The sequence below is a fragment of the Dama dama genome, chromosome X (genome assembly GCF_033118175.1).
Source record: "Dama dama isolate Ldn47 chromosome X, ASM3311817v1, whole genome shotgun sequence".
In the NCBI taxonomy this organism is placed as follows: Eukaryota; Metazoa; Chordata; class Mammalia; order Artiodactyla; family Cervidae; genus Dama; species Dama dama.
Genome location: NC_083714.1, coordinates 129,143,899 through 129,163,898, shown reverse-complemented (window position 1 = coordinate 129,163,898; position 20,000 = coordinate 129,143,899). Strand labels below are relative to the sequence as shown.

The 20,000-nt window shown below is 37.9% G+C and overlaps 1 protein-coding gene and 1 pseudogene across 3 annotated transcripts in view; one reads left to right on the top strand and one right to left on the bottom strand.

Moving 5' to 3' along the window:
* Positions 1 to 20,000, top strand: part of POLA1 (DNA polymerase alpha 1, catalytic subunit) — a 285,949-nt gene that overhangs the window by 197,280 nt on the left and 68,669 nt on the right. The window lies entirely within an intron of this gene.
* LOC133052410 (large ribosomal subunit protein uL13-like) lies at positions 1,353 to 2,009 on the bottom strand (annotated as a pseudogene).

Sequence of the window (20,000 nt, the reverse complement as noted above, 5' to 3'; positions counted from 1 at the left end):
GAATGGCAGAGGGATTCCTTCCTGTAGTCATTGATTCTGAATTGGATTCTAATACATTTAAATTACTCACCTAAAAATAAGTAATTTTCAAGGTAAATATTAATAATTGCATAGGCTCCTTACCCAAATCACTGGTTCTTCCTAAACACAGACTTAATGGCCTACTCTTGTGCCATACAAAAGGCACAAACCATCTCCTGCGGAACCACCCCACCCCACCCAACACACACATGGCATAGCGCTGTCCTTGCTTTTAATAGGATTTTGAGGGGCGAATGACTTGTGTTCCACTTTAAGTTCACAGTCTAGCTGATGAAGTAAAATTCCTGGGCACAGAGACACACCACAGACTCCTACTCCTACTGAGAGATTCCTGAAAGTCATGAGAATCACAGCTGGAACAAACCATTGTCTCAGATGGGTGTGTGTTCATCCATATGCAGGTGTGTTGAAGGGATGGCAGGAAGTAATTAACAACTGCTATACTAATTTTAGTCTAAACATGTACATAAGTGGTTAGAAAAGGCAAAGCTGAGATGATTGCATAGAAAAGGTGAAATGTAAGCTAGGACTGGAAGGATTGGTAGGCTATGAATAACTGGAGATGCAGAAGCAAAAGACATTGTTGAGTTTCTTCTGTGCCTTCTCATACCCTTTCCCTAGACAGTCTTATTTAGTGATGCTCTGTTAGGGAAACCAGCCTTAGGAAGCTGTGTCATTTCTGCTCTGAAGCAGTAAGTTGAAGTTAAACCTTTAGAGTAAACTAATCTTTGGTTTGATCAGCTACCAGACCCCAGTTTAGTGGTGTCAGACTCTGCTCTTCTTTTTGGATCATTATAGATCAAAGAAAATCTTCTTGGGCAAATCTTTTTTTTTTTTTCTTTAAAAAAATAATTTTTTGGTTTGGGATCACAAAATATAGGGAAGACATGAGAAGATGCCTGTGACCCCTTGGCTGAAATTTCTCTTCCAGAGACACTTCTTGGGCATTCTTTCACATCCTAACAGCTGCAGAGTATAGTATCTGACCATGTGGGAAGCTTGAATAGACACCCTTAAAGTCATGGGGTTCCCTTCCAATTAAGTCTTCCAGCTCACTTCTGCCAATATTGCAACTGCATTGGTTGTTCCAACTGTTCATGTCTTAAAATTCTCATGAACCCATAGGCTGCAGACCAATGATGCCTTCACAGCCCTTAGAACTGCCTACACTGACTAAAGCCCCTCAGCTATACCCGATCTGCTTGTGGCACCTGCATGGCAGCCCCTGGGGGGCCCCCACATCCTAGGGGGTGATGGAGGAAGGGCAGACCAGGCCAAGCATGAAGAATAAACAGTCAATTTTATTGGGCTCAGACTAGGAATCCATAAGTCTTGAGGACCTCTGTGAATTTGTCAGTTTTCTTCTCAATGTTCTTTTCAGCCTGCTTCTGTAGCCTCGTGAGCTGCTTCTTTTTCTGATAGTGGATCTTGGCTTTTTCCTTTCTCTTCTCCTCCAGTGTGGCCGTTAACCACCTGGTACTTCCAGCCAACCTCATGAGCCAGGTGCCCTAGGTAGGCAAACTTCTGAGTAAGCTTCAGACACACAACCTTGAGGGCAGCAGGAACCACCATCCACTTTTTCTTGTCATAGAGTCATGAGATCCCATCAGACACCTCGAGGCACTCCAGAGCACCCTGGCCCCACTTGGTCTTGTGGGGCGGCATGCCTTGCACTGTCTGCCAGAAGATGCGGCTGGGGCTTGGAAGTACCACAGGAGGGGTTGGTGTTCATCCGCTTGGGGAGAAAACTCAGGTACCTCAACTTATTTCTGTAGAAATTACCAGAAATGTTGATGAAAGGCCACGTACTTCAACTTATTTCTGTAGAGATTGGCAGACATATTGATGCCTTCACAGCACACGACCACAGTCTTCTGGCCCAGAAGCACCTGCTTGGCCACAATGGCCTCCGGGCAGCCCAGGAGATGGCCTCGGCCATTGAGCACCAGGACCTGCCCTTCTGCCATCTTTGGTAGCCGCCTGGAAAAGGAGGGCAAATTTTGAAGTTAAGAACAAACATAGTGGTAGTGTGGTCCACATCCTGTCCTTTGTTTTTACCTTACACTTGTCCTTCCACCAGTCTTCTGTCCCGGCCTCTCTGTTTGCACTCAGCTCTCTTATAACTCCATACATGTGTTTCTAAAAATTACCAAGTTATGTAAAATCACAACCAGATGCTTTATGGAAAAGACACACGGGTTAGAAACCCACCAAAATTTCATCAGTGACTCAAACAAGAATATAGGAACCTAATGAAAACAGTGGTGTGATGTTACATATCTTCAATAGCTAAGAAATACATAAATACTGCAATAAATACAGCATTTTACCTTGAAAAAGACGTGAAGTTTGCTTGTGAAAGTGAACGTCAGAAAGGTTGCAGCTCATGAGTCATGGTGAAGTAGTGGAAGGAAGGTTATCTGAAATTGGAAGGAAAATTATAACAAACACCAGATGTGGTTAGTGTAGCTTATTACACACTCAGTGAACAGGGGTAGCTGGTCAGTGTTTGAGGGGCATATGTACATTTGTGTTACATATATTCCTCTGTGGCTTGATTCATCTGGATACAGTTTTATGCATTTACCTAGTGTTTCTTACAGACAGAATCCTGCAGAAGCAGACATAAAATTCACATTATGTTCACATTATTTCCTGATATATCAATGGCATTGGAATTAATTCTCATTTTCAAAGTAAACATTGTAGTGGAACCAACTGTACCTTGATGATTAACTATTACCTTACGTTCCCCCTACTTTATTATTCTCTCATTTTCATATTGTGCAAAATTATTCTTATTTTTATGAAGACCAATTGGAACATCTGTCAACCAAACAGTTACTGAATATTGTTTCTCTCCATGCTGCTTGTCTGGGGTGTGGCAAGAAAAAAAGGTTTTGAAGCCTTGGTTTCTGCCCTTAAATAGCTTCAATATAAGGAACCAACCAGAGACATTTGAAGTAAAACAAAAGTTCTTAAAAAGTAGCAGTATATTATAGAATTAATACATTAGTGCTAAAGAGATATGGTAAACTAAGGCTCCTTACAAGATAAAAATTTTCAATCTAGATCTTAAAGTTACAAACATGTATTAGAGAAGTAAGGGAATCCCCTTACTAGAAAAGATATAGGAATCCCGAAGGTGGTTTTTTTTTTTTTTTTCTTTTTTTCATTCTCATGCTCCAGCCCCCAAGTAATCTTATGTTGGCAACAAAAGCTGCAGTGGTAGTCACCAAGAGCCAAAACACTCAACTCCCCTCTCCCCTTCTTAAGAAAGGAAGGAAAGAAGTAAAGACCCAGCTTTCTGGCTAGCTGCTGGGAACTAAAAGGTACCAGGGAGATCACAGACAAAGACAACTTCAGGGAAGGTGACCCCATAAAGTTGTTGGGGAACTTTGGGGCTCATACCCCAATCTGGAAGGAAAGGATCTGAGCCTAATTAGCATATCAAAAATTTTGAGAACTGATGTAAAAGACCACAACCCAGATCGACTTCTGGGTGGAGTACACAAGGGACAAATATAGCAAGTACTGCCACAGTTTTGAAAGGTGAACTGAGATCAGGCCCACAGTCCAGAGAAAATGGGTTGGAATCCATAACCCAAACCTAATGAAGTCAGTTGCCTGCTAAAACAAAAACATCAACAGTTGTCCATAGAATTTAAGTAACACCCATAGATTCATGCTACTCAAAATGTCCAAAATTCAGTTCAGAACTACCTGTTAGAAGAAGAAACAGAAAAAGCACAACTTGCATGGGGTGGGACGGGGCGGGGCAGGGTCAGAAATCAAAAGTCAAGATTGAAATGATGCTGTTACGGTTATATGACAGAAGAAATAGATGTAAAAAAGAGAGAGCCTGGTGCTTCTCCTCCTTTTTTGGACTCCAGTGATATGAATGTTAGACTGTGTATTATTGTCCCACAGGTCCCGGAGGCTCTGTTCTGCCTAACTCTTTTGTCTTTTTCTACCTCTCCTTTAGACTGGATAATTTGTACTGATCTATTTTCTACACAGTTTTCAGTGTATGTAGGTCTAATTTATGAGACAACTACAACATCAAAGGAGGGAGGGAAAAGGGACCTATGTGGGTTTTTACATTCCATTTATGTGGTAAATTTTTAATTCTAAAGTATATATATTGTCATCCTTAATGATGAACGTTACAAAGAAATGTTGTCAAAACCGCAATTAATTAAATAATAAAAAGATGTTTGAATAACCCCAAAGAGGGCAGGAAATAGAAGAGAAAGGAAAAACAGAACAAATAATAAAATGGTACACCCAAATCCAAACATATCAATAACTGCATTAAATGCAAATGTTCTAAATGTGTTTACACCAATTAACACAAATTAACCAATTTCTGATAGAAATTATCAGAATGTATTTTTTAATGATGCAAGTATTATAAAATGTCCTCAAGAAACTAACTTCAAATATAATGATATAGGTAGGTTAAAGGAGAAAATGGCAAAAGGTATACCATGCAAACACTAATGAAAAGAAAGAATGTCTATGTTAAAAGCAGAAAATTAGACTTCAGAGCAAAGAAAGTTACTCATGATAAAGAGGGATTTTACATAATGATAAAAAAGCTAATTCACTAAGAAGAGAAAACAGCCCAAAATCTGTATGCACCTAACAACAGTGCTTCAAAATACCTGAAGCAAAAACTGGCAGAACTGAAAGGAGAAATAGACAATCCATAATTATACTTAGCAACTTTTAACACTCCTCTTTCAGTCATTGATAGAAATACTGCACAAAAAAATCAGCAAGGATATAGAAGAACTGTCAACCAGTGGGATTTAATTGCTATGTACAGAACACTCCACCTGTCGATAGCTTGATCAAGATTCTTTCCAAGTGCACATGGAACATTCAACAAGATAGACTATATTCTGCATCATAAAAAGAACCTTAATGAATTTAAAATAATTGAAATCATATCAAGTATATTCTGTAGCCATAATGGAATTAAACTAGAAGTCGTTAAGAGAAAAGTAACCAGAAAATATCTAAGTTCTTGGAAATTAAACAACACACTTCTAAATAACCCAAGGGTCAAAAAAAGGAGGTCCCAAGGAAAACTGGAAAATATTTTGAACCGCGTGAAAATGAAAACACAACATATCAAACAATGATTGAGACAATATATACTATGGTGCCTACTGTAATGCAGAGTAGACCAATTAGCAATATTTATGCATCATAGACACACAAAATCTGTAAAATATTCAAGTAGTAAGTGTCAAGGGATTGTTTATTGACCTAGTTGGTAATATAAGTCTGTTCATTTGGCAGTTAACTATTAAATAATCATGCTGTCAGAATCAGGTGAGAATCAAAGGGGGAAAGTAAAAAACTGTACAGTAGGATGGTGCACCTAAAGCAGTGCTTAAAGGGAAATTGATAGCATTAGATGTTTGTATTAGAGAAAAAGAAAGGTGTCAAATCAATGATGTGAGTTTCCACTTTCAGAAAATTTTTTGAAAAGCAAAGCAAAATAAGCCCAAAACGAACAGAAGGAAAGAGATAGTGAAGATATATTAGTTAAATTGAAAGAATAGAGGAAATCAGTGAAACAAAAACATGAATATTTGAAACTATCAATAAAATTGATAAGCATCTAGCAAGGCTGACAGAGATTAAAAAAAAGGAAAGATACAAATTAGCAATATCCAGAATACTAGGCCTCCACAGACTTTAAAAGGATAGGGGAATACTAAACATATTTGACAATTTAAGAGTAATGGACCAATTCCTCAAAAATCGAAAACTATAAGAATTCATCCAAGGTGAAATAGATTACCTCAACAGTCCTATATTTGTTAAAGGAAGTAAATTCATAATTGAAAAAAAATTAAGTTGGAGGAATAAATAATCAATTGCAAGACTTAAAGCTACAGTAATGAACAATGTAAAATTGGCAAATGGATAGAAACCTAGACCCACAGAATAGATAGACTCAAACAAGTTTGGCCATTTGATTTTTAACAGTGATTCAAAAGAATTTAATAAAGAATGAATAGCCCTTTCAACATGTAATGTTGGAAAAAGTTGGACATTCATATGCAGAAAAAATAAACTTTGAACTAAAATCTTACCTTATACAAATATTAACAAAGTATATCACAGCTCTAAGTGCAAAACTATAAACTTTAAGAAGTAGTACATAAGAGAAAATCTTCATGACCTCAGATTAGGTGAATTCTTAAACATGAGATAAAAATGATCAATTTTAAAAAGGAAAAATCACCAGAACTTCATCAAAATAAAAACTTACACTTTCAAAAAGACACTATTAAGGGATAGAAATGACAAATCATAAACTTGGAGGAAATGTTTACAAATCACATATCCAACAAAGGACCTGTGTCTAGTATATATATAAAGAACTCTCAAAACTCAGTTAAAAGAAAACCACTCCAATTTAAAAATAAACAAAAGACTTGAACGGATTCTTTACCACAGAGAACATAAGGATGACAAATAAGAATGTGAAAAGTTGTTTCATTATTAGTATCAGGGAAATGCAAATTGAAACCTTGACAAGATAGCACTTCGTACTTACTGGAATGGTTAAAATAAAACTTAGTGACAGTACCAAGTGCTTGTGAAGATATGGAACAACAGGAAACTTCATGTTTACATTGCTGGTGGAAATGTAAAATGGTGCTGCCTGTCTGGAAAACAGTTTGTTTCTCATAAAGATCAATATATACTTTCTGTATGACCTAGGAATCCTCTTGGGTATTTACCTTAGAGAAATGAAAAATTATAACCATGTAAAAATCTGTGCAGAAATGTTTCTAAGGAACTGAATTCATAATAGCTCCAAACTGGAAACAACTCCAACACACTTCAGTGGATGAACGAATAAACTGTCACGCTTTCATACCATGGAATATTACTTAGCAATAAAAAGGAACAGACTACTGATAACATATAGCAACTTGGATGGGTCTCAAAGCTATTATGCTGTGTGAAAAAAAAGCTAGACTCAAAAGACCACATAGTGTTTAATTCCATTTAAATGGCATTGTTGAAATTTCAGAACTGTAATGATGGAGAACCAGTAGTTGTCGCGGATTAGAGAATGGTCTGAATACAAATGGGCAGCAAAAGGCAGTTTTGGAACTGTTATGTATCCTGGTTGTCATGGATGTTACATGTGTTAAAAATCATAGAACTATACCATATATACTCTCCCAAATTAATCTCATTGTGAAATTTTTTAAAGTAAAAATGAAAGAAAAATTTCTGTGGCCCTGTGATAACTCTACTTCAAGGATGTTGTTGTTTAGTCGATAAGTCTTTTCCAACTCTGCAACCCCATGAACTGTAGCCCACCAGGCTCCTCTGTCCATGGGATTTTTCAGGCAAGAATACTGGAGTGAGTTGCCATTTCCTCTTCTAGGGAATCTTCCCTAGCCAGGGTCAAATCAGCGTCTCCCGTTGGCAGGCAAATTCTATACCACTGAGCCACTAGGGAAGCCCTGGGATCGAACCTGTGTCTCCTGCATTGGCAGGCAAATTTATTTACCACTTCAAGAATAAATCTTTTCAAATACAGGGATATATGTGGAGACCTAGAACTAAGGGAGCTCCTTTTACACAAGTTAGATGAATTAAATATCTGGCATTGAGTTTACATGACATTAAGTCCCAACGCCTGCGACCTTGTAAACACAGTTTGCATAAATATAATAGATGTGTGATTGGGAGCCCCTGCTAGGCTTTTTGTCAAGGAATCTACATAAGAAGAAAATATCAAGCTATGACAAAAATCTCTTTTGAGGAACAGAGCATTAATATTCTCATTTTGCTAAAGTAAAAACAAAGGAAGGTCTTTCCTAAGCCCAGCTTTTGGGATGGGATAGATTTGGGAGCATCAGGCCATATGCAAGTTCTAACTATTTAAATAAAAAAGTAAAGCCTTGAAAACATGACAAAGTTTTGAATAGGAAATTCTGGATTTTATTTATTTTTTTTTTCTTTTTCTTTTTAATGTTAAGACAACTTTATTTCTATTTTGTAAAAATGTCTTTTTATTTAGCTAGGGTCGCAGGGGCATATTATAGCCACTGTCATATTCAATATAATGCATTTCTTTGGGGGCAAATCTTAACATCCTTGTCTTCTTCAGAAGAAATTGTTCCAAGAATGCCTCAAAGACTTGAAGAAATATGCCTCTAAAGTACCTTTATTGAAACTTGATTCCTTTCATCATGGCTAGATTCCCTGCTTCTACTGGTATGGTTTTCACTTCCAAGTGCATCTCCAGTCTTCACCTTCCTCATTGGAATATCGCGTTCACAATGCTACAGTCTGATGCTTGAGGTCCAAGGCAGAGAAAATTCTGTTCAAATGCTTGGTAACAATTCTGCTTATCTGTGCATCCATAGGACACATCACAGGCAAGTCTCATCACAATTGTCAGTTGCACATCGTTTCTAGGCTGATCCAGAGCCTTGTCCCCATAAACTACTGTGCTACCTTCATGCTTCTTCTTCCACTGTTCAGGGAACATGCTTACTGCCTGTTTGGTGTAGAGTGATCTACAGAGAACATTAGAGTCTGATGAATTCTATATATGGGTCAGTGGAGAGACCTTTTAAGTTCATTCATAACTTCCTCATGGATGACAAATAGACACTTGACACTAGTATACCTCTGATGAGAGATTTTAGGCATTTTGCACTATGTAATATTGCTTTCCTATTAAATTGACTTCCAGATTCTTTATTTCATTGCAATATAATTGACATGCAACCATATGTATACAAGTGTGCACACACACACCACATTTTCATTATCCATTCACTCATTGAGGGACACATTGTTTCCACGACTTGGCTAATGTAAATAATGCTGCAATGAACATGGGCATGCAGATAACTTTTTGAGTCAGAATTTTTATCTCTTTTGGATAAATACAAAAAGTAGAATTGCTGGATCATATCATAATTCTACATTTAATTTTTTTGAGGAAACTCTGTGCTGTTTTCCATAGTGACTGCCTCAACTTACATTCCCACCAAGAGTGGGAGTGCACAAGGGTTCCCTTTAGAGCAGCATGTTTTTTGTTTTTAAAAACAATGGTAGGGGACTTCCCTGGTGGTCCAGTGGTTAAGAATACACCTTGCAAAGCAAGCAATGCAGTTCTATCCCTGATCAGGGAACTAAGACACCACATGCCTCAGAGCCAGTTGGCCCTTGCAGTATAACTACTGAGCCCTGCAAGCTCTGGAGCCTGTGTACCACAACTAGGACCTGATGCAGACGAATAAATAAATAAAAATTTTTTAACATAATCATTAAAAACAATGATGGACCTCAGGAACCTCTATTTTCTTTTAAGCAGTATAGGCATGTATTTGCTTATAGTTACCATTCTTCTGTCTTGTTTATTGAGGGATACATAGCTTCATGGAGAGCTGGTTTGTTTTCTCTTTATCTCCCCATTGCCAGCGTTCTGGAACCCCTTTCACACATGCCCTTCCTGTCAGGTAAAGGTGATCATTTAAAAACAAACAGACCACAAAAAGAAGAGCATAGATTCGAAATTTTTGTAGTAATAATTGAAAATGTAAATTAGTTTCAATCATGTTCCTTTTGTTCTCCTGGTTTGAAATTACTGGTTAAGGTTATTTTACATTCACAACTCTTAAACAGTGTTTTTGAGCGAGGTGAAATAGATTATGGTGTAGTCATATTGGTGGGTGGGACCTCCTACAGGCCTGTGCATGACTGAATGCTCCAGCTGCCTCCAGACTTCTGCCCACTTAATGCCAACTTTAAAGGGGGACAATATTCCAATAAAGATGCTTTATTTTATTTTATAATGGTTGTGATTTACACTGTTCCATATACCTGGTGGCTCAGATGGTAAAGAATCTGCCTGCAATGCATGAGACCCAGGTTCAATCTTTGTGTCGGGAACATCCCTTGGAGAAGGGAATGGCAACCCACTCCAGTATTCTAGTCTGGAGAACCCAATGGAAGAGGAGTCTGGCGGGCTACAGTCCATAGGGTCACAAAGAGTTGTCACGACTGAAGCGACTTAGCACACATGCGCATTAGGCTTAGCAAATCCATATCTTTATCTTCAGCTGATGATATATGAATTTGCCCTTTTCATTTCTTCACAAAACTAATGGGCCTATTTGGAGAACCTAGGACTCTAGCTCCTACATTCTGCATATACCTCCTGGGATTTTATTAGCATTAAAAAGAGTTTGAAGTTGTATTCTATGGGTGAGGGCCCTGACCTTATTCAAAGATATCGCTGGAGTATTTATACTTTTATCTGTTTTATTTATGAGATTGCTCTGTTAAAGTTCATGTATAACAATAGTTCAAGAGCTGAGAAAATGTTGGTAAACCACTCACCTGGGCAGATGAAATTCACAAATAATGAGAACTTAAATTTTTAACCAGTCATCTCCACTTCCCATCCAAGTCTTTAGTATTGCTTAAAAAAAATTTGCCTGATTTCATGCTTTATTTACTCGATATTGGAACAGTGTTTATTGAATACCTACTATATGCCAGTACTATATTTCAGGAAGATGTGTTACTTTTTCTCACTTTGCTGGTTGAAAAACTGCTGAGAAGTGAAGTGGCCCAAAGCCAGAAAGGGGAAGAACAAGGAAGTGAACCAACTGCATCTGAATAATTGAGCACCACAGTGTGTATATCCAAGGTGGCGGTGACTCAAGTAACATAGGTGAGCGTTGACAAATGATTTGAGAGAAACAGACCTGCTGGAGTTCAAATCAAGATACCTCTGTTACAGTCTTCAAGGATTACAGAACAAATAGAGCCAGCAGGAATGCAGAAGAAAGAAGATACTTCTTCATATCAGTGCAGCCTGCCAAGGACGCATAAGATGCAGGTGTAACGTACGTTTAGGAAGTAAGGAATGGTTCATTGTTAATCCTTGAACTTTCTGTGCAAACCCCAGATACAGAATGGTAAAACTTGTGAGTTAAGACAGAAAAACAGTAGAATAGCATCTCAGTCTGTTGCAGCTGAGATGAAGCCAATCCCAGGAAACTGAGGACAGTTTTTAAAGGGGGAGAGAGGGCATGAGTGGAATATATTATCAAAGGACGCCCCATGATTTGAGACCTAGGTGTATAGAGCCTGGATAGGATTTTTGTTTCTTTTTTTCTGATTTTACCAGATATAATTTCCTAGATAACAAATCTTTTTTTTTTTTTTTAAGTTACAAGAAATTAGTAGTTTCCTTCCTTTTAGGAAAAAGTAGTCAAGAGAGAACACATCGATGGCTGTGCATTTTATTCCTAGGAAACTCCGTTAGCCAGTTTGTGTTTTGCTTGTTTTGACACCTCTGTATGGAATGATTTGGTTTCCTGTTGTAAGTAGAAGGTGGCCTAGGTAAGCTTTCAGTAGAAAAGACCAGGTCTTGAATACAAGCAAGCCTAGTTTCTAATTAAACAGATGTCTAATACTGTAATTTCTAATGCACTGTAGAAAGAAAGGGCAAAGAGCAGCCAAACTAGTTTTTATTGGCTCTGATTTTGTGGTTCTAATATAATTCTGGCAAGTTGGAAGAATTTAGAAGAAGAATTAGTGAATTACATGTGCATGTATATTAATACTCTTCCTTTGTTACTTTTTTTCATTGTCAAAATTAATTTACTGACATTTGAAAAGTATAACTATAGTGACTTGTTACTGAATAGGTTCTTGTACAAAACATCATAGAGGAAAATCATAAGACATCAACCATGTGTTTTTTGGATGTCTAATGAGTTTTAGTACCTAAATTAGCTACCTGAAATTTCCTATAGAAATTCCAAACCATATCAGTAAAAGAATTACTTCTTCTTATCTTGTATTTTGATAATGGCTGGTTAGCATGGGGAGTCTATGGCCTTAAAGCCTAATGGCCGTGTTAGATGTAAGATATATGGATTTATTTCGTTGACTGAGATGACTAGAACAGCATCACAACCAAATGTAGTCTGACCAGTTGAACTGAATAGTAGCAAGACGTGAATCTTAACTAATGAACTAGGAGAACAAGGAGGGCATAAATGTTAAGTCTGTTTATACCCAAATATATTTCTCTCTACTATGGTGGCATCAATTATAAGACATACCACTGATTTAGTAACAGCGTTTCAGAGGAAAAGAAAATTTTTAGTAAACACAACAGTTCATAAGACAAATCTTTGTTTCAGAAACATTCAAAGTGATGAGAGGTGTCTTAAAATCAAGCAAGAGTGTTACTGAGTATTACACTTAAATGATAACTAAGGCAAACTGAGTGCTCACCATGTGCCAGACTGTACACTTGTGCTGTGCCAAGTCGCTTCGTTCGTGTCTGACTCTGCAACCCTATGGACCGTAGCCTGCCAGGCTCCTCTGTCCATGGGATTCTCCAGGCAAGAATACAGGGAATCTTCCAAACCCAGAGATCAAACCCATGTCTCTTACATCTCCTGCATTGGCAGGCAGGTCCTTTACCACTAGTGCCACCACTTGTGCCAGATACTTCATATGCATTATCCAATTTAATCCTCACAACAGTCGCGTGGGTCTTTTACAGATGAAGAAACTGAGGCTTGGAGAGGTTGCTCATCCTAGGACTTTACCTCCAATACATGTCACAGCCAGGATTTGAAGGAGAGCCTGTCAGACTCCAGAATCCACACCATTAACCACTGTTGGGTGCATTTACTCTTTACCATTAAGATAAGACCTTATACCAGAAAGAAAAATGGAAAGTAGTCAGCGAGGTTCTCTCCAAAATCTGCCTCTTCAACTTCTGTTAAAGTAGTAAGTGACCTCCACCAATAACAAACAAAACAAAAAGCACTCCACCCTTTCTTGAATATTCCTCAGCATTATTTTTTAAGTTCACTGTTATGTGAGCCTGTGATATTCTGTGACTATCGTTTTAAAACTGCATTCATAGCTACAATTTCTATCTTCTAATAGCTTATAAGATGTATAACCTCATTATAGGCTTATATACAGAGACAGTAGAAGAAAGACAAGACTATCAAGAAACATTAACGGCTTTTTGTAGCTAAATTCAACCCCCCAAAAAGATGTAAAGCAAACATATGCTACTGTTTGAGGCCCTGTTGTCATCCTTGTTTTACAGATGAGGAGGTGGAGAGTGTAGTTTTAGATGCCTTGCTTGAAATCACATACCTGCTAAATGTTAGAGGCAGAATTTGAACCCATACTGGTTCCAGAGTCTGTGCTGTTAACAACCACACCATACTTCCCTTATCTCGTATTTTCACATTTAACAGCTTACAGTGCCTTGGCTTTACTTAGAACTTTTCTTCTAAAGAACTTAGGTTTTTGGCATCTTCATCCTCCCTATGCCAGCATCTTGGGAGTCCTGAGGTATTTATGATAGGATGTCTATCCTCAAGGAGATTACATTACTTTAAATAGAACTACTGGGATTTCCCTGGCAGTCTAGTGGTTAAGACTTCACTTTCCCATACAGGAGGCAGGGGTTCGATCTCTGGTGGGGCACTCAGATCCCACATGCCTCACGGCCAAAAAAACCAAAGCATCAAACAGAAGCAGTGTTGTAACAAATTCAGTAAGGACTTTTAAAATGGTGCACATCAAAAAAATTTAAAAACAAACAAAACTGCTATATATTAGTTGCAAAGAGATTAAAAGCGAGAAAATACTTTATCCTATTTCAGCCTATAGGAGAGAGAGAAATCAAGTCTTCATTTTTTTAGTGATTGGTACTGAAATATTACCACCCTTCCTTTTTTAAAAAATTTGCTTACATAATCAGTGACTTTTACTTAGAATCATAAGAGTATGTTGTTTGGCCTTGGCTCTTGAATGCAGTTCACAAAATTAAAAAGGGGAAAAAAATGTCAAGTTCTTGCAGGTGCCTACTTGGTTTACTTCAGGAAACTTCCCAAAGGCAAGTGTTCGTAGCTAATAAGAAGTTAAAAGACTCATCACCAACTAGTGACATACAGGTAGTGTACTAAGTGTTTCACACATACTATGCCATGTAATCCTGGTAGCAGTGCTTTGATGGGGTGCATTCCCCCCCCCCCATCTATTTACAAATGAGAGGAGAGTTTACTTCATCTCTCCGAGCCTCAGTTTTTCAATTTGTAAAACAGAAAAGGAAAGCTTCTTTATGTTCTAAAAGGAATTTCTAAACCCGTAAAAACTTTTTCTGAAGTGTGTGCACAGAGATCTGTGTGGAACATAAACTTTTAAGAACTTAGATTTTTATATCTTTCTGCTCAAAGGTGCATTTTCTGAAAGGTGCATCTTAGAATGAAGGTGAGCAGAAATTAGAAAATTAAATTGACACGGTTAGACCCCAGTTCAACCATGATACACATTGGAAAACTTTTGATTTGGCTTGGTCAGTTTCTCCTTGCAGTCTGCACCTCCAGCCCCCAAGCCAATGCCCTTTGCTTTGGCCCTGTGTTCCTGCCACTTTTACTCATGGTGGGCTGTGCCCTAAACGCAGCATCACCGTAGCCTAACAGTGTGAATGAGGTACCAGGTGCTTGTAATACACTGCTTCTCTGGTGCACTGAGTATTTCAGGTTGAAAACTAGCCACAAAAGAACTGATTAATGCACAGAATGACATTGTTGAAAGTGTATGAATGAAAAGTGGCGTATTACAAAGATCAAGGGGCTTGGACATTGAAAACCTGGGATCAAGTCTTGGCTCTGCCCCTTACTAGCTGCATGACCTAGGGCAAGTCCCATAACCTATTTGAGTCTCAGCTTCCTTATCCGCAAAATGAGGATAATCAGAATGGCTGGTTCATTTATTGAAGATCAAATGGGAGAAAGCATAATGCTGGGGAGAGGGAGCTGAAAACTGGAAAGTGTCAAATGCATATTAATACATCATGCTAAACTTCTTCATCCCTCTCCTTTAGCACAGTGTGATTTACCACATAGATAACATTTGGGAAATCTCTGTTCACTTTAAATAGCATGCACATATGGACTTTAAAATTGTAGCTCAGATAATCCTATACCAGCATTTCAGGCAAAGATTTAAGATGCCATTTGGCAATAAAAAATATTGATTCTAGTCACAAACTGTCATTCTAATTTTGACTCCTGGTTTTTCTAAGAGGTTTGCAAACTGGCCATTAGTGCTCCGTTCACTGACCAGATCTGGGATCATGAACAGGTGACTTCACCTTTGATGAGCTCTGTCAATAGGGAAAATAATTCTAACTTACCACCTACCTGACAGAGCTTTTGTGAAAACTGAATGCTTTGAAAAGCCTAGCATTATTATATAAATGCAAGGGACACAAATTTTAAAATAAGTATAATCATCTGAGACCTCTCTGTAGTATAAGAATTAAAACACTCAAATAATTCTGTTAGGAAATGCAAGGTAAACATGCCATTAAAAAGTTACAGAGAGCAGCTACTCTGAGAATCGGATAGATAAATGGAAATATCCACATTTGACTGCAATGTAGTGTTGGAAAAGACACACCCACACCAGGCTATAAGCTCCTGTGGTCTATCCTATTTCTCTTTCTCTGATGTAGTTAGCAGCTGGAATAGTGCCTGGCCTATTTTAGATGCTCAATTTGTTGAATGAATGGACAGCAGTCTTTCTTATGTGCTTGGTGGCTAGTGGTATGAAGGGAGGCTGACTTTGGCTTGGCTTGGGTCAGCTATGACAGCCTTCTCCTATTTTGTCCATCTGAGGCAGAACTTGTTCTGAGATGTCACCTAAGCCAGAGTACACCTTAACAACCAGGTCAAATTACACAGTTAAGTTTTTGTCCTAAATGCTGCATCACTTTATTTACAGTAGCCATGTGCATTTATTTTATTTTAGTAGCTGTTGATATTGCTCATCATAGACCCTTTGGTGCCAGTTAATAAGAATATTAGAAAGCTGACCAAACATTCTAGATGTCAATTTTGCCAAATTTTTGTGGATGGGTTGGGAAGTGGTAGAGAATTTTTATTTTAGCCAGATTAGATATATTTGGGCGAATGTGCCAGGGAAAGAAAGTCAAAGTAGTTTTCAGTTCAGTTTAAATCTAGAAAGAAACCCTAGAAACTCACTAATCTAGGAATCCCTTTTATTCAAATAAGATTTCATGCAGAATTCCCGACTATAAAAAAATGAGATTTTTATCTATATAGGTAATCTATTTTAAGCTTATAACTTATTTTTCAGTGAGAACACCAGCTAGTATGGTGGGATCTTACACGTCAAAATTTGGGAGGTAGTACATGTGAATACACCTGTCTTAAATTTTTTACAGTGAATATATAATCAATGAAATCAGAACCAAACATTTGGAGACGCCTCCAAGGCACGTAAATTGAACGTACTTGAAAAACACTACTGATCTTTCCCTACTCATCCTAACTATAGATACGGAGGTTGAAACTGTAATCTGCAGAACCTCATTCTGTCTCCACATTTTGCTTCTTGGTGTGGTGATGTTAGTAACATGAATGAATCTGAACACAGTTAACTATCTCAATACTTACAGATATCAAGGGTTTCTCTTACTTACATAAATGTTTCTAGGCCATTTTATAGCTCCAGTGAAATCCAAAGTGACTTACCAACCTTATTTTAATATTATTATTTCTTCTAGTTAGAAATTTATATTTACATTTTTCATTGTGATGTTAATACATGATTATATGTAGCATGGGGGCTAATTAAAATCTTTTGGGTTTTTTGTGGGGCTTTTTTGGTATGAGGTTAACCTTGAAATACGGCATTTTAAAAAGGAAAACTTCTGAAAAAAGGGCAATAAATTCAAGGTAGAATCCTAAAATTGTCCTCAGTCCCAGTGAAGACAACATGACCAGTATTTGGGTATTTCAACATCTGTAGCATTAAAGCCAGCCCTATCTCCTAAGATGGAAATTGCCATGTGCAGAATGACTTGATAGAAAATGGTGTACATTCTATATAATCTTCTAACTGCAGAATGCGACCAGTGGCACTTCCCTAAAAAAAATAAATTACCCGAAATTTGCAGCACATTCATATTCAATTTCATCACAGCAGATGCTCATTAGTATGTTGTTATTAATTGGTATTCACTTTAGGTTTTGTTTAAAATGAAGATAATAATTAGGTTTTAATTACTGCATCATTCGTTGGGGGGGGTGTCTGTGGGGAGAGGCAAAGAGTGAAATGCCTCTTAAAGCACTGAAATAGTTCCTGATGCTTATTCAGCACCGTGTGCTGCCAAATACTTTGAAAAATAACTTCATCTTCACCAAAAAAATAGGACTAGGATTATAAAATGAAGAAATTGCTGTCTGTGTGGCTTTTTTAAAATAAGCCCATCGTTGTCAAGAACTCACTGTAAATTGTCTACTTGATGGACATACTGAATCAGATGATAATGTGCACTACCATTCTTTCTAATCAAATTACCAAAAAGACTTCTTGGAAAAGTAACCCTCACAAGCAGCTGATTAATGAAGTGGTGGCAATGTTTTGTATTAGAACTAATTGAAGTAATCCAAATAAGTTATTTCTGTAGCCTATGGAAATAATTTCCGTTGCAAAGAAGTACATTGGAGTTGGCAAACCAGTATTTTTTCACCCTCTCTTGTTCTATATTTACAGAAAAAGCATAAATAATGCAAATAAAATGGGCAGAAAACCAATTTGGGTGATAGAAAAAATAAAACAGCATATCTCAATCTTTTCAAGATTAATCTTGATATTAATCAAGACTAATAATTTATTTAAGACATAAAGGTGTATAGAAATTGAAGGATACTGAAATTTTAAAGGCATATCTTAACTAAAACAGTAGAAATAGCAGTTTTTAATGCATTTATTAAAAGGGGGTGTTCAAGTTTAAACATATTCCTTATAAACTTTCTAGAGCACCTATTGAGGGCATGGCATTGGGTTTTGCAACTGTGTAGAAATTCAAACCCTCCAGAAGCTGCAGTCTAGTTGGGAAAGTACAGAATACATCATTATCAGTGACATACAGGGTGTGCCATTCACAGTGCTGGTGCTTTCTATATGCTAGTGTGTTATATTTTTAAAATTTTTATTGGATTATAGTTGATTTGCAATGTTACTTCCAGGTGCACAGAAAGTGGACCCACAGAAAGTGGATCAAATATCCACTTCGTTTTTTCTAAGATTCTTTTCCCACATAGGTCATTACAGAATATTGAGTAGAGTTCCCTATGCTCTACAGCAGGTTCTTAGTATGTATCTATTTTATATATAATTGGGGGGGGGATATTACTCACCCTTAAAAAAGAATGAAATAATACCATTTACAGCAACATGGATGGACCTAGAGATTTTCATATTGAATGGAGTAAGTCAGACACAGAAAGATGAATATCATATATCACTTATAAGTGGAATCTTTTTTTAAGGGTACAAATGACCGTATTAACAAAACTGAAGTAACAGAAGTAGAGTCATCCCAGGGACAGGGGAGCCTGGTGAGCTGCCGTCTATGGGGTCGCACAGAGTCGGACACGACTGAAGTGACTTAGCAGCAGCAGCAGCATGATATAGAAAATAAATGTATAGTTAACCAGGGTTTGGGGGGTGGGAATAAATTTGGAGATTGCCATATATATACTAGCTCATTATCTTTACAGTGTTCCTGAGAGGTTTATTTTTCTCGTTTTACAGATGAAGAAATTGAGGTATGAATAGGTTAATTAAGCATTGTGTCCAAGGTCACCCAATCCTTTAAGTGACAGAACTGAATTTGAGACCAAATACAGTCTGACCCCAGAGCCAGTCTGCCATGGGGTAGATATACACAAGAAACATTAGAAATCATTTCTGGGACTAGTGTCATTAGCCTATGTTGAGGCTCAGTGAGAGGTGGGAGACAGGTTCCATGAATCCCTTCCTTGAGGGCCAACCACAAGCCCGGCTCTGGCCTGGGTGCCCACAGTGGAGAGGGTTACACACGGTCCGTGCTCTCAGGAGCTCACATCCTCGGAGGCATGAGGGTGATAACACTGGTGAGGACTACTGGAGTGTGTTCTCTGTGCTGGAGGGTGTGGCGAACCATGGGGCTCCGGAGGAGAGGTGACTGGGTTTGTGGGCAAACTGAAGCATGGAGGCATAAAGGCCTCTCAGAAACTGCAGTGACTTTGAGGTCTGCTAAGGTAGGTAAAAGTGGATCGAGTGGATCCACTAGTGGATCGAGTGGATCTTTAAGCAAAGCTGGAAGGATGGGCCTGAAAGGGAAGGCAGAATTGCTTGGTCTAGGGCACAGAGGAGGAAGGGAACACATGGCCTGCCCCCCTGGAACAGAAGGTGGGAAGGAGTGGGGCAGGTCTGTGGCCAGGCTAGCATTTGAGGGGCACAATTACTTTTGCACCAAGCTAATACTGCAAAGGTGTGTACAAGTATGTAGGTAGCAGCACCATTCAGTAACCAAAAAGCTGGAAACCACTTAAATGCCTTTCATCTGTAGAATGGCTTAATAGATTATGGTATATTCATTCAGTGAAATACTTTATGGAAATAAGAATAAACAAACTTCTACTACCTGCAACAACATGGATGAATCATCTCACAAATATAATATTGACCAAAAGAAACCAAAGAGAAAAGAATGCAAACTATAAGATTATATTCACATAAAGGTGTGTGTGTGTGTGTAAGGCAAATCTATTATTATCTTGAGGGAGAAGATGGGGAATAATGGGAGGAGAACAAGGGTGGGCTTCTGGGAGGCTGGTAAAGTTCGGTTTCTTCTGGGTACTGATCACAGAGATATGTTAACTTTGTGCATCAAGCCATACTCTCGTTATTTGTGCACTTGTGTAGATTACAGTTTAACAAAAAACCAAAATGCGAGTTAGGTTTAACCCTGCCCTGCATTTATGTAAATGAAAATACATCCTATACTAAGATTGCAATAACTTGCTTAAAAAAGCAAGCATCTTCCT